This window comes from Capsicum annuum, chromosome 11 (assembly GCF_002878395.1).
Source record: "Capsicum annuum cultivar UCD-10X-F1 chromosome 11, UCD10Xv1.1, whole genome shotgun sequence".
In the NCBI taxonomy this organism is placed as follows: domain Eukaryota; kingdom Viridiplantae; phylum Streptophyta; class Magnoliopsida; order Solanales; family Solanaceae; genus Capsicum; species Capsicum annuum.
In genome coordinates this window covers 195,201,670-195,217,889 of record NC_061121.1, presented here as the reverse complement: position 1 = coordinate 195,217,889, position 16,220 = coordinate 195,201,670, and the positions used below count along the sequence as shown (strand labels likewise).

Sequence of the window (16,220 nt, the reverse complement as noted above, 5' to 3'; positions counted from 1 at the left end):
AATAAGATCTTCGACAGTCATCTCCTTGCGTTTATGCTTTAAGTATTTTTTATAGTCTTTCCACATTGGTGGTAGCTTCTCAATTATCGCTGCTACTTGGAAAGATCATTCACAATCAAACCTACAAAAATAGTTTATGTGAGTATTAAGATCTTTTTCAAGTTGTTCAACTAAGGTATTTTTCAAAGATATACCTTCTTCTAGGAGATCGTGGATGATTACTTGCAATTCCTGCACTTGAGAGACAATCGATTTACTATCTATCATTTTGAATTCCAGGAACCTTGCAACAAAGAATTTCTTAATTCCCGCATTCTCTATCTTGTATTTTTGTTCTAGTGCCTCCCACAATTCCTTCGATGTCTTAGTTCCACTGTAAATATTGTAGAGGTCATCTTGGAGACCACTCAATATATAATTCCTGCAAAGGAAGTACGATTGCTTCCAAGCTTCTACAATCATGAAATGCTCTTTGTCCGAGGTTCCCTCGGGCACCTCAGGAGCATCCTCACTAGTGAACGTTTGAAGGTATAGTGTTGTAAGGTAGAATAACATCTTTTGCTGCCATCGCTTAAAGTCAATGACAGCAAATTTTTGGGGCTTCTCTGCAGGTGCCATTGGTTGCGGAGCATTTGCTCGACTTGTTGAGGCAATACTAGTTGCCCCCATAGTCATAGCCACATCTTGCATTTGACTTTCGTTAGTCATTTTTCTTGTCACCACAAGACAATAATATTTAGTATTTTCAAAATACTACTTCTAAAGTTAAGCAACTTTAAATTCTTCTTCGTGTTTCTAGATAACAATGAAGTTTTGATGACTTCTAATTGTCAACCGAGTGAATTTTAAACTTGTGATGAAGGTTTTATGTCTTTTATTCACTATTTAAATTCAAACAGAGTAGAAATCTTAAAGCTTTAATCTCCAAAAATAAGTAATACAGATTCTGAAGTGATTCCTTAAAATTATTATTTTCCTTTAATGGGTACTAGAATCTATATTAATACAACAACTTCATAACAAGTTCACGTATGAACAAGAACAATTTTAAAGTTCTTTAACACCTTCTACACAAGATTATTCTAATCTATCCAAGAAGTGTATTAGATATTAGAAAATAGATGAAACAAAAATTTTAGATTATGTCCCCCGAGTTCATGGAGTGCCCTAAAGGAATAGTTCCCCTCACTGTACCCGAGGTTATGGAATTTTCCTCCCAAGATAAAATGGTGTTCAATCGAATTATAGAGGTACCTCAAATATTTGAATTCCACAAATGCACTTAATGGTTTAAATGATCACACAGAATATTTTGAAGAGAAGAAGAGTTTTTTATTCTGAAAAATTTCATACCTGAACCTGTGAATAAAAGCAGGTTTATATTGCCATAACATGCCCCTTCTGAAAAGAGGCAATGGTTTACTTCAAAAGTTGCACCTTTTCTGAAAAATTATGTCTGTTTGTCCAAGGAATATGTCTTTTCTGAACAAACATATCATTTCTTGAAGCAGTGTGTCATTTCTCTAAAGGATTGCATCCCTTAAAAGCACCAATTCAAAACAGTGCATCCTTCCGAAGTATCTTTTTAGTTCAAAACAGCTTCTGCATGCATGTTTCGAAACACTACTGAAGTTCATATAAATAGAGTATTAAACACAGAAAATATTTACTGCGTTATTCGTTTTTCCCTTTGGTATTTTTTTGGAATTCAAATAAATTTTGTCAAAAAAGATAGATTTCATCGATCGATCATTTGACAATTCCAAATTCAAATCCAAAGCTGAACCTGAGCCGAGGGAGCGACAACGACGAAGGCGGGAGGCATCTCCTATTTCTTGCCTCACTTAACATTTGGAGTAAGTTCTTTCTGTTAAAAAGACTGCATAGCTCCCTTCTCCCACCAATGTGGGAGAATTAGTAAACTTTTCAATTTGGGTGTACACCTTTTAAATTGGTGTCTCCTTTCTTCCACCACTTTCTCTACAGTTTTCATTTATACCTTTTTCATATATATTGAATCCAACAATCTTCCACATGAATAGGGAATGGCTATTTTTTGTAAATCTTTACAGACAAGTATATGTTCATCAAGCAAAGTCTGATTACATCTGGATAAGTGGGTTTCCCTTTGAACTTTCCGTAGTGAACATGCATCGGATATACTCGGTCACTCGGTAGATTTGATATCTAAGAATCTTTGAGCTTTAATGTACACCTAGACTACACATGTCACACAACCAGCCTTTTACCATTTATGGTTCTCACGGTTTAGTTCTTTTCGTCCATGAACACATCCCAATTTCATGAGATCTTAGAGATTAGGCCTTTACTAAGATTTTCATTGATGCAGCTTCCATTTTGCCCTCACATAGGTGATTTCTAAATGTTCAATCCTATAGATTAAACTATTTGGTCAAATCTACCAAATTTAGATAATCATTAAAAGACTTTTAATCATAAGTCTTATCCTTGTTTACTAAACATTGTATACATCATGAGAATGGGTTGGGTAATTGACAATTTTGAACCTGTCAGAGAAAACTTTGTTTGATCTTCTTGAACCTAGATCTTGGGATCTCCAGTCTTCTAGGTAGAGTTACCGCCATACTGACTTGTCCTAGGCCTTAAACCCATTCCCTTGGATGTCCTTTCCGTTTCTTCTCTAGATAGGCCTTTTGTAAGTGGATCCAACACATTATCTTTTGACTTTACATAGTCAACCGTGATAATTCCACTAGAGAGAAGTTCTCTAATAGTATTATGTCTCCATCATATGTGATGAGATTTTCCATTGTACATCATACTCCCTGTCCTACCTATTGCTGCCTGGCTACACAGTATATACATACTGGTGCCACTGGTTTGATCCAATACGAAATATCTTCCAAGAAATTATGGATCCATTCTGCTTCTTCACCGGTTTTATACAATATGATAAATTCACATTCCATTGTAGAACAAGCAATACAAGTCTGTTTGGATGATTTCCAAGAGACTACTCCTTCACCGATAATAAATATATATCTACTTATGGATTTTACTTCGTTCGATCCGGTGATCAAATTTGCATCACTTTATCCTTCAAGTACCATAGCATATTTATTATAATGCAAGGCATAATCTTGAGTTTATTTAAGATACCCCAAAACACTTTTCATTGTCATCCAATGAGTTTTGTTGAGATTATTTGTGTACCGACTCAATTTACTAATAGTGCATGCTATGTCTGGTCGTGTACAATTCATTATATATATTACACATCTAAATACTCTTGCGCACTCCAATTGTGAGTCACTTTCACTTTCATTCTTTTGAAGTGCAAAGCTCACATCCAATGAAGTCTTGGCAATAACGAATTCCTTATACTTGAACTTGTCAAGTACATTTTTGATATAATGAGACAGTGATAATGCGAACCCTTGTGAAGATTCTTATAGCTAAGATCACATCTGCAACTCCAAGGTCTTTCATATCAAACTTGCTCTTGAGAAGTCATTTTGTTGCATTTATGTCAGAAATGTCTCTGCTGATGATCAACATATCATCCACATATAAACATACAATGACTTGGTTATTTGGAGTGTCTTTAATAGAAACACATTCCTCACATTCATTTATTTTGAATCCGTTTGCCAACATGGTTTGATCAAACTTTGCATTCCATTGTTTTGGTACTTGGTTTAGTCCATACAATGACTTAATAAATTTACACACCTTGTTTTCCTACCCTAGAACACCAAAACCTTTAGGTTGTTACATGTAAATTTCTTCCTCAAATTCCTCATTTAGGAAAGTGGTTTTCACATCCATTTGAGGGATTTCAAGATAATATACCGCAGCAAAGGCAAATAACATTCAAATAGATGTTATCCTTGTTACTGGCGAGTATGTATCGAAGTAATCAAGATCTTTTTTTTGTTTGAAGCCTTTTACTACAGGTCTTGCCTTGTATTTGTCAATAGTACCATTTATTTTAATCTTTCATTTGAAGATCCATTTAGAACCTAAAGGTTTATTTTCGGGAGGAAGATCAACCAATTCCCACGTATGGTTGCTTAAGATTGAATCAATCTCACTATTGACTGCCTCTTTCCAAAAGGATGAGTCCGAAGATGCCATCACTTCCTTAAATGTTTGAGGCTCATTTTCTAAGAGAAATGTTACAAAATCTAATCAAATAAAGCAGACGTTCTTTGATGTGTACTACGTCTTGGATTTTCTTCATTATATACATCCTCACGTGGTTCATCTCGAGGTCATTTAGACCCCCCACAAGATTGTTCATGTCTAGTTTTATACGGATAAATGTTTTCAAAGAATTCAACATTGTCTGATTCAATTACCGTATTTTCATTAATATTTGAATGTTTGGATTTATGAACCAAAAATCGACATGCTTTACTACTTTTAGCATATCCTATGAACACGCAGTCCACTATCTTAGGTCCTATCTTAAACCTTTTAGGCATAGGAATTTGGACCTTTGATAGACACCCCCATACTTTGAAATATTTCAAGTTGAATTTTCTTCCTTTCCATTTTTCATAAGTAATTGATTGTATCTTACTATGTGGAACTTTGTTGAGTATACGATTGGCTGTAAGGATAATCTCCTCCATAAGTTTTGCGGTAAATCAGAACTTATAGGCAAGGCATTCATCATTTCCTTCAAAGTTTGGTTTTTTCTTTCTGCAATTCTGTTAGATTAAGGTGAATACGGGGCCGTAGTTTGATGGAAAATTTCATTCTCTACACATATTTTGGCAAAAGAAGATTTATATTCTCCACTCTTATCACTTCTTATCATTTTTATCTTTTTATCTAACTAATTTTCAACTTCATTTTTATATTGCCTAAACGTATCTATTGCCTCATCTTTACTATTTAACAATTAGACATAACAATATCTGGTGCAAACATCAATAAAATTTATGTAATACTTTTTCCCACGACGTGATGGTGTTGACTTCATATCATAAATGGCAGTGTGTACTAAGTCTAAAGGATTAGAATTCCTTTCAACGGACTTATAAGGATGCTTTGCAGACTTTGATTCCACACACGTTTGACACTTTGATTTATTGCACTCAAAGTTCGGCAAAACTTCTAAGTTAATTAGTTTTCATAATGTTTTGTAATTAACATGGCCTATACATTCATGCCATAAATCATAAGACTCAAGCAAATAAGAAAAATTTGGACTTTTATTTATTTCAACATTCATTACATTCATCTTATAAAGGCCCTCACTGAGATAGCCTTTTCCTACAAATATTTCTCCTTTGCTAATCACAATTTTTCTAGAAACGGTTTACATTTGAATCCGTTCTTATCTAGAAGTGAAACAAAATTTAAATTCCTATGTAACTCCAGAACCTACAAAACATTATTAAGTGTCAAGACCTTTTCTGAAGTCATTTTCAAGCATATTTTTCCTGTTCCTTCTACCTTAGCAGTAGCGGAGTTAGCCATGTAGATCATTTCTTCTACTTGAGCCAGAGCGAATAGTGAAAATAACTCTTTGTAGGAACATAAATGGCGGGTGGCACCAGAATCTATCCACCATTCGCGAGGATTCCCCACCAAGTTTCATTCTGAGAATATAACACATAGATCATCGCATTCTTTGTAGGATTCAATCATATTGGCTTAATCCTTTTTCTTGCCTTTCTTTGGGGCATGACAATCCGTGGACTTATGGCCAAGTTTTTCACAATTGAAGAATTTTTCCTTGAATTTCTTCTTGGGTTGATCACTTTCTTGTTCAACTTTCTTCCTTTTCTTAGAATTATTTTGGTCATCTTTCGCAATATGTGCTCCATTAATTGCAGAATTTCCTTTTGACCTTCTTTCGGAAGCTTTATTATCCTCTTTAATATGCAGTCGGACAATTAGATCTTTGACAGTCATCTCACGGCATTTATGCTTCAAATAGTTTTTAAAGTTTTTCCACATTAGTGGTTGCTTCTCAATTATCGCTGCTACTTAGAAAGCACCATACACAATCAAACCTACAAAATAGTTTATGTGAGTTTTAAGAACTTTTTCAAGTTGTTCAACTAAGCTATTTTTCAAAGATATACTTTCTGCTAGGAGATAGTGGATGATTACATGCAATTCCTGCACTTGAGTAAAAATCGATTTTCTATCTATCATTTTACAGTGGAGGAAGCTTGCAATAAAGAATTTCTTAATTCCTGCATCCTCTGTCCTGTATTTATATTCTAGTGCCCCCACAATTCCTTCGATGTCTTAGTTCCACTGTAAATATTGTAAAGGTCGTCTTGGAGACCACTCAATATATAATTCCTGAAAAGGAAGTCCGAGTGCTTCCAAGCTTCTACGATCATGAAATGCTCTTTGTGCGAGGTTCCCTCCGGCACCTCAGGAGCATCCTCACTAGTGAACTTTTGAAGGCATAGTGTTGTAAGGTAGAAGAACATCTTCTGCAGCCATCACTTAATGTTAATCCGTGCAAATTTTCTAGGCTTCTCCATAGGTGCCAGTGGTTGTGGGGCATTTGCTCGACTTGTTGAGGAAATACTAGTTCCCCCACAGTCGTAGCCGCATCTTGCATTTGACTTACGTTAGTCATTTTTCTTGTTACCATAAGACAATAATATTTAGTATTTTCAAAATACTACTTATAAAATTAAGCAACTTTAAATTGTTCTTCTTGTTTCTAGTTAACAATGAAGTTTTTATGACTTTTAACCTGTCAACCGAGTGAATTTTAAAAGTATGGTAAAGATTTTATGTCTTCTAATCACTAGTTAAGTTCAAATGGAGTAGAAAGCTTAAATCTTTAATCTTCAAAAACAAGTAATACAGATTCTGAAGTTATTCCTTAAGATTGTTATTTTCCTTGTACGGGTACTAGAATCTATTTTAATACAACAACAACTTCATAACAAGTTCACGTATGAACAAGAACAGTTTTGAAGTTCTTTAACACCTTCTACACAGGATTATTACTAATCTATCCAACAAGTGTATTAGATATCAGAAAATAGATGAAACTGAAATTTTAGACCTAGTACCCCGAGTTCGTGAAGTGTCCTTAAGGAATAATTCCCCTCACTATACCCGAGGTTATGGAATTTTCCTCCCAGGATTAAATGGCTTTTACTCAAATTATAGCGCTACCTCAAATAATTGAATTCCACAAACCCACTCGACGGTTTGAATGATCATACAGAATATTTCGAAGAGAGGAAGAGTTTAGTATTCTAAAAAATTTTGTACCTAAACCTGTGAATGAAAGCAAGTTTATATAGCCATAACATGCCTCTTCTGAAAAGAGGCAATGGTTCACTTCAAAGGTTGCACCTTTTCTGGAAAATTATGTTTGTTTGTCCAAGGAATATGTCGGTTCCGAACATATATATCATTTCTTGAAGCAGTGTGTCATTTTGCTGAAGGATTGCATCCTTCAGAAGCACCAGTTTGAAACAGTGCATCCTTCTGAAGAATCTTTTTTAGTTCAAAACAGCTTCTGCATACATGTTTCGAAACACTAATGAAGTGCATATAAATGGAGTATTAAACACAAAAAATATTTACTGAGTTATTCATTTTTCTGTATTTTTTCAAAATTCAAATATATTTTATCTCAAAAGATTGATCTCATCGATCAATCATTTTCCAAATCCAAATCCGAAGTCGAAGCCGAGTCGAGCGAGCGATGATGATGATGGTGCGAGGCATCTCTTATTTCTTGCCTCACTTAGCATGTGGAGTAAGTTTTTTCTATTAAAAACACTCTATAGTTCCCTTCTCCCACCAATGTGGGAGAATTAGTGAACTTTTCAATTTGAGAGTACACCTTCTAAATTGGTGTCTCCTTCCTTCCAGCATTTTCTCTCCATTCTCTATTCATACTTTTTTCATACATATTTATCCCAACAATCCCCCACATGAATGGGGAATGGCTATTTTTTGTAAAACTTTACGGACAAGTATGCAATAGTCAAGCAAAGACTTATTGCATTAGGATAAGTGGGTTTCCCTTTGAACTTTCCATAGTGAACATGCATCGGATGCACTCGGTCAATCGGTAGATTTGATATCATTGAACCGTCGAGCTTTAATGTACACCTAGACAACACATGTCACACAACCAACCTTTTACCGTTTATGGTTCTCATGGTTTTGTTCTTTTTAGCCATGAACACATCCCGGATTTATGAGAGCTTAGAGAATAGGCCTTTACTAACATTCTCCTTGAAGCATCTTCCACTTCGCCCTTACATAGGTGATTGCTAAATGTTCAATCCTATAGATTAAACTATTTGGTCAAATCTATCAAATTTAGATAATCATTAAAAGACTTTTAAGCTTAAGTCTTATCCTTGTTTACTAAACATTATCTACATCATGAGAATGGGTTGGGTAATTGACAATGTTGAACCTGTCAGACACAACTTTGTTAGATTTTCTTGAACCTAGCTCTTGGGATTTCCAGTCTGCTAGGTAGCGTTATTGCCATGCTGACTTGTCCTAGGCCTTAAAACCATTCCCTTGGATGTCCTTTCCACTCTTTCTCTAGATAGACCTTTTGTAAGTGGACCCGACACATTATCCTTTGACTTTACATAGTCAACAAGGATAATTCCACTAGAGATAAGTTCTCTAACGGTATTATGTCTTCGTCGTATGTGATGAGATTTACCATTGTATATCATGCTCCCTGCCTTACCTATTGCTTCTTGGCTATCGCAGTGTATACATACTGGTTCCACTAGTTTCGGGCAATACAGAATATCTTCGAAGAAATTATGGAGCCATTCTGCTTCTTTACTAGCTTTATCCAATGCGATAAATCAGATTCTATTGTAGAGCGAGCAATACAAGTCTGTTTGGATGATTTCCAAGTGACTGCTCCTCCACCGATAGAAAATACATATCCACTTGTGGATTTACTTCATTCGATCTGGTGATCCAATTTTCATCACTATATCCTTCAATTACCACAGGATATTTATTATAATGCAAGGCATAATCTTGAGTGTATTTAAGATACCCTAAAACTCTTTTCATTGCCACCCAATGAGTTTTATTAGGATTACTCGTGTACCGCCTCAATTTACTAATAGTGCATGCTATATCTAGTCGTGTACAATTCATTATATACATTAAACATCCCAATATTCTTGTGTACTCCAATTGTGAGTCACTTTCACCTTTATCTTTCAAAGTGCAAAGCTCACATCTAATGGAGTCTTGGCAATACGGAATTCGATATACTTGAACTTGTCAAGTACATTTTTGATATAATGATACTGTGACAATGCCAACCTTTGTGGAGATTCTTATAGCTAAGATCACATCTGCAACTCCAAGGTCTTTTATATCAAACTTGCTCTCGAGCATTTATTTTGTTGCATTTATGTTTGAAATGTCTCGAACCGTGATCAACATATAATCGACATATAAACATACAATGACTTGGAGATTTGTAGTGTCTTTAATATAAACACATTTATCACATTCATTTATTTTGAATCCATTTGCCAACATGGTTTGGTCAAACTTTCTATACATTTGTTTTTGTGCTTGCATTAGTCCATACAATGACTTAATAAGTTTACACACCTTGTTTTTCTTTCCTGGAACCAAAAACCCCTCAGGTTGTTCCATGTAAATTTCTTCCTCCAATTTTCCATTTAGGAAAGTGGTTTTCACTCCATTTGGTGGATTTACAAACAATATTCCGAAGCCAAGGCAATTAATATTTGAATTGATTTATCCTTGTTACTATAGAGTATGTATCAAAGTAATCAAGGCCTTCTTTTTGTTTGAAGTCTTCTACTACAAGTCTTGCCTTGTATTTGTCAATAGTACCATTCACTTTCATCTTCTTTTTATAGATCCATTTAGAACCGAAAGATTTATTTCCGAGAGGAAGATCAACCAATTTCCATGTATGGTTGCTTAAGATTGAATCAATCTCACTATTGACTACCTCTTTCCAAAAGGATGAGTCTGAAGATGCTATCGTTTCCTTAAATGTTTGAGGCTTATTTTCTAAGAGAAATGTTACAAAATCTGATCAAATGAAGCAGACGTTCTTTGATGTGTACAACATCTTGGATTTTCTTCATTATGTACATCCTCACTTGGTTCATCTCGAGGTCATTTAGACCCCCCACAAGATTGTTCATGTCTAGTTTTATGCGGATAAATGTTTTCAAAAAATTCAACATTATCTGATTCAATTACCGTATTTTCATTAATATTTGAATGTTTGGATTTATGAACCAAAAGTTGACATGATTTACTACTTTTAGCATATCCTATGAACACGCAGTCCACCATCTTAGGTCCTATCTTAACCCTTTTAGGCATAGGAATTTGGACCTTTGATAGACACCTCCACACTTTGAAATATTTCAAGTTGAGTTTTCTTTCTTTCCATTTTTCATAAGTAATTGATTGTATCTTACTATGGGGAACTTTGTTGAGTATACGATTGGCTGTAAGGATAACCTCCTCCATAAGTTTTGCGGTAAATCAGAACTTATAGGCAAGGCATTCATCATTTCCTTCAAAGTTTGGTTTTTTCTTTCCGCAATTTCGTTAGATTGAGCTGAATACGGGGTCGTAGTTTGATGGACAATTCAATTCTCTACATATATTTCAGCGAAAGGAGCTTCATATTCTCCGCCCCTATCACTTCTTAGCATTTTTATCTTTTTATCTAACTAATTTTCAACTTCATTTTTATATTGACTAAACATATCTATTGTTTCATCCTTACTATTTAGCCAATAGATATAACAATATCTAGTTCTATCATAAATTAAAGTTATGAAATACTTTTTTCCACCATGTGATGGTGTTGACTTCATATCACAAATGTCAGTGTGTACTAAGTCTAAAGGATTGAAATTCCTTTCAACGGACTTGTAAGGATGCTTTGCATACTTTGATTCCACACACGTTTGATACTTTGATTTATTGCACTCAAAGCTCGGCAAAACTTCTAAGTGAATCAGTTTTCATAACATTTTATAATTAACATGGCCTAAACGTTCATGCTATAATTCATAAGACTCAAGCAAATAAGAAAAAATTAGACTTTTATTTATTTCAACATTCATTACATTCATCTTATAAAGGCCCTCAGTGAGATAGCCTTTTCCTACATACATTTCTCCTTTGCTAATCACAATTTTTTCAAAAACGGTTACACATTTGAATCCGTTCTTGTCCAGAAGTAAAACAGAAATTAAATTCCTATGTAACTTTGGAACATACAAAACATTGTTAAGTGTCAAAACCTTTCCTGAAGTCATTTTCAAGCATATTTTTCCTTGTCCTTCTACCTTAGCAGTAGCAGAGTTAGTCATGTAGATCATTTCTTCTACTTGAGCCAGAGCGAATGACGAACACAACTCTTTGTTGGCACATACATGGCGGGTGGTACCAGAATCCATCCACCATTCGTGAGGATTCCCCACCAAGTTTCATTCTGAGAACATAACACACAGATCATTGCATTCTTTATTGGAATCAATCATATTTGCTTGATCCTTTTTCTTGCCTTTCTTCGGGGCACGGCAATCCGTGGACTTGTGGCCAATCTTGCCATAATTAAAGCATTTTTCCTTGAATTTCTTCTTGGGTTGATTGCTTCCTTGTTCAACTTTTTTTCTTTTCTTAGAATTGTTTTGGTTATCTTCTACAATATGTGCTCCATTAATTACAGAATTTCCTTTTGACCTTCTTTCGATAACTTTATTATCCTCTTCAATACGCAGTCGCACCATAAAATCTTCGACAGTCATCTCTTTGTGTTTATGCTTCAATTAGTTTTTAAAGTCTTTCCACATTGGTGGTAGCTTCTTAATTATAGCTGCTACTTGGAAAGCATCATTCACAATCAAACCTACAAAATAGTTTATGTGAGTATTAAGAACTTTTTTAAGTTGTTCAACTAAGGTATTTTTCAAAGATATAACTTCTGCTAGGACATCATGGATGATTACTTGCAATTGTTGTACTTGAGAAACAACCGATTTGCTATCTATTATTTTAAAGTGCACGAACCTTGCAACAAAGAATTTCTTAATTCCTGCATCCTCTATCTTGAATTTTCATTCTAATGCCCCCTACAATTACTTCAATGTTTTAGTTCCACTGTAAACATTGTAGAGGTCATCTTGGAGACCACTAAATATATAATTCCTACAAATAAAGTTCGAGTGCTTCTAAGCTTCTACAATCATGAAATGCTCTTTGTTCGAGGTTTCCTCGGGCTCCTCAGGAGCATCCTCACTAGTGATCTTTTGAAGGCAGTGTTTTGAGGTTGAAGAACATCTTCTGCTGCCCTCGTTTAAAGTCAATGCCCGCAAATTTTTTGGGCTTCTCCGCAGGTGCCATTGGTTGCAGAGCATTTGCTTGACTTGTTGAGGCAATACTAGTTGCCCCCACAGTCGTAGCTCCATCTTGTATTTGACTTTCGTTAGTCATTTTTCTTGCCACCACAAGACAATAATATTTAGTATTTTTAGAATACTACTTATAAAGTTAAGCAACTTAAAATTTTTCTTCTTGTTTCTAGTTAACAATGAAGTTTTTATGACTTTTAACCTGTCAACCGAGTGAATTTTAAAAGTATGGTAAAGATTTTATGTCTTCTAATCACTAGTTAAGTTCAAATGGAGTAGAAAGCTTAAATCTTTAATCTTCAAAAACAAGTAATACAGATTCTGAAGTTATTCCTTAATATTGTTATTTTCCTTCTACGGGTACTAGAATCTATATTAATACAACAACAACTTCATAACTAGTTCACGTATGAACAAGAATAGTTTTGAAGTTCTTTAACACCTTCTACACAAGATTATTACTAATCTATCCAAGAAGTGTATTAGATATCAGAAAATAGATGAAATAGAAATTTTAGACCAAGTCCCCCGAGTTCACGGAGTTTTCTTAAGGAATAATTCCCCTCACTATACCCGAGGTTATGGAATTTTCCTCCCATGATAAAATGGCTTTCAATCCAATTATAGCGCTACCTCAAATAATTGAATTCCACAAACCCACTCGACGATTTGAATGATCACGCAGAATATTTTGAAGAGTAGAAGAGTTTAGTATTCTAAAAAATTTTGTACCTAAACCTGTGAATGAAAGCAGGTTTATATAGCCATAACATGCCTCTTCTGAAAAGAGGCAATGGTTCACTTCAAAGGTTGCACCTTTTCTAGAAAATTATGTTTGTTTTTCCAAGGAATATGTCAGTTCCGAACCTGCATATCATTTCTTGAAGCAGTGTGTCATTTCACTGAAGGATTGCATCCTTTAGAAGCACCAGTTCAAAACAGTGCATCCTTCTAAAGCATCTTTTCAGTTCGAAATAGCTTCTGCATGCATGTTTTGAAACACTACTGAAGTGCATATAAATGGAGTATTAAACACAAAAAATATTTACTGCATTATTCATTTTTTCGTATTTTTTCGAAATTCAAATAAATTAAGCCGAAGCCGAGCCGAGCGACGATGGCGACAGCGCGAGGCATCTCTTATTTCTTACCTCACTTAGCATATAGAGTAAGTGCTTTCTACTAAAAACACTCCATAGTTCCCTTCTCCCACTAATGTAGGCGAATTAGTGAACTTTCCAATTTGTGAGTACACCTTCTAAATTGGTTTCTCCTTCCTTCTACCATTTTCTCTTCATTTTCCATTCACATCTTTTTCATACATATTGAACCCAACATTTGACACACCCGTTGATATTTTTGAAGAGTTCGAGCAACATAGATTAGCTCTTATGGTTTATTGTTGATTTTTTGTCATAAAACATACTATAGTCACTAGGTAAATTAAAAAATAAACACATAGTATATAGTATATATAAATATGTACCCACATCCTGTTGGAAATTCTTGTGGATCGGGAGGATTAGGAGCCACTGAACAGAAAATTATGTCTCTCCAACTTGCAGCTGGAACAGATGGGCTATACAAATCAAAATTGCTAGTATACATCACCTTTTTCCTAGTCATACCCTGACTGTAATACTGTTTCTTAACCTCGGGATCTTGCTCAAAAAATTGTCTAATTCCATGCAACGTTTCATCCAGGACAGATGTTGGAATGCTATGATTAACCACTTGGAAGAAACCCCATGTCTCTGATGCATCTCAAACTTTGTCCACAATCTCCTTATGCTTGATTGGATCTTTATTGATGCCTTCAAGATCTATCACTGGAAAAGTGAACTGTGTTTCATATGTATCAGATGATTCCACCCTGTGTTTTGATGGAAGAATGAATATCTGAGGTACTTTACTGATACCTGAATCAACGAGTCCTTAGACACAGCCTTAGTATCATCTAAGGCTTTTAACTCACTCATTTTGTCATAACTTTTCTCAATTGTGGCCTGAAAATCATCAGTGCTAGAGACTGCCATCTATTTTGCTCCAATTTATAAATAAGTAAAGTTCCTGAGGTATAAACATTAAATAGTTGATTAACTTTATAGCACAAATTTCCAAAATATGGAGATTTCTCAAAATAAGGATGATATAGAAAAATAAAAACAAGAACTGGTAGAAAGAGGGCAGGGCAGTCCGCTATACTAAAGCTCTCACTATTGGTAGGTTCAGAAAAGATCGAACCACAAAGATTAATTATACATAGTTTTACATTGAATTTTTATCATAAAAATTATTTAATGGCTTTAACCTGTGACCTGGTAAGTGTTTTTATGGTGAAAGGTACATAGGTTCCACTTGAGGAATTTGATTGGCCGGGGGATTAAAGCCGTGAGGTATCCCTCTATCTCATAGTTCTAGTACAATTGCTTGTTTGACCGTACTAGAATAATAATGTATAAGTAAAACTAAAGAGAGAAAACAATAATCAAATTTAGAATTCCAAAACTAATACTCCCTCCTTTTAAAAAAATATCTATTTTGATTTGAAGAAAATAAAGAAAACTTTTGAATTTTGTGACCTTATATTAAGTTATGTCAAATGTACCAAATGTCATTTAATCTTGTGATCCTAAATATGTCATGTGAAAAGTTAAAATTAAAGTATTGTCAAAAAAGTAAAGAGGTCATTCTTTTTTAAACGAACTAAAAAGGAAAGCAGGTTATTCGAGGAAGTATTAACAAAGTTAGTTTAGAATTTTAATATTTTCTGAAAGTGTTATGTCAACACCAATCAAGTAATATTCGAAACACATGAGAGCAAAAGTATTAGCATGAAGAGAGAAGGATAGAATTATACCTTCACTAAGCAAAATTCCTTCAAATTACTAAAATCTTCAGCTGATACACGAAACCAACAGCCGTTCAAAGAGTGTTTATATAGAACCTGCGTCGAGTATTGTGTCTGTGTGGATTGAATTAGTGAGGAAGGGGAAAAAATATGTAAAGTAATACATTATTGTGAGGTATAAGGGATAAATGGTTTCGGAATAAAATGAAAGATTATTTAATGTTGTATTTGGTGTGATATTGGTTAGAACTGAAATTATTTATCCCATTATTTACACCATAATGATGGAATAAATTATTTCATAAATATGATTGAATAATTAATTTTGAAATAACTAATTCTAAAATTAGTTATTTGGAATAACTTTTTTACAACCAAACAACCCCTTAGTGTTGGTCATAGACTTCAAAATATATTTGACAAAGTAGATTCAACTGAAGTTTGATGAAAGTGTGTGGTTGATCATAGTTTTTGATAAGTATATTTTATATTTTTTAGTAAAAACGTGAAATATAATTTATATTTATAAATTCTAAAAATTATTAAAATAATCACAAATTTGATAACAAATAATTATTTTTATAATAAACTAGATGATGCTTTATTCAAAACTGATAACATCAAATTTTAATAAAATTCCCAGCTATTATAATTTGTCAAATTGCTATTACTTACGAATATTCATCGATGAAAAAAATTAATGGCAGAAATAACTAGTTATTTTTTTAATATATAATTTTATCATATTTTATGAATAATTTCTTTAATAAAAAGGTATTTAATAAGAAATTGAGTAAATAGAATCATAATTAGAATCATATTTGAGTGTGGTTTTTATCAAATATATACAATTTTAAAATAAATTTAAAATTTTCAAAAAAAAAAAGCCAAAAATTAGATTTCCACCAAAAAATCACTTATGGCTGAATTATGGAATCTCGAAATTTTTTTATCAAACTTGATAAATCTTAGGATAA

General features: G+C 33.9%; 1 pseudogene; it reads right to left on the bottom strand.

Moving 5' to 3' along the window:
• LOC124888547 overlaps positions 1 to 15,688 on the bottom strand; it is a 28,758-nt pseudogene extending 13,070 nt beyond the window's left edge.
• Positions 15,689 to 16,220: the final 532 nt, after the last annotated feature.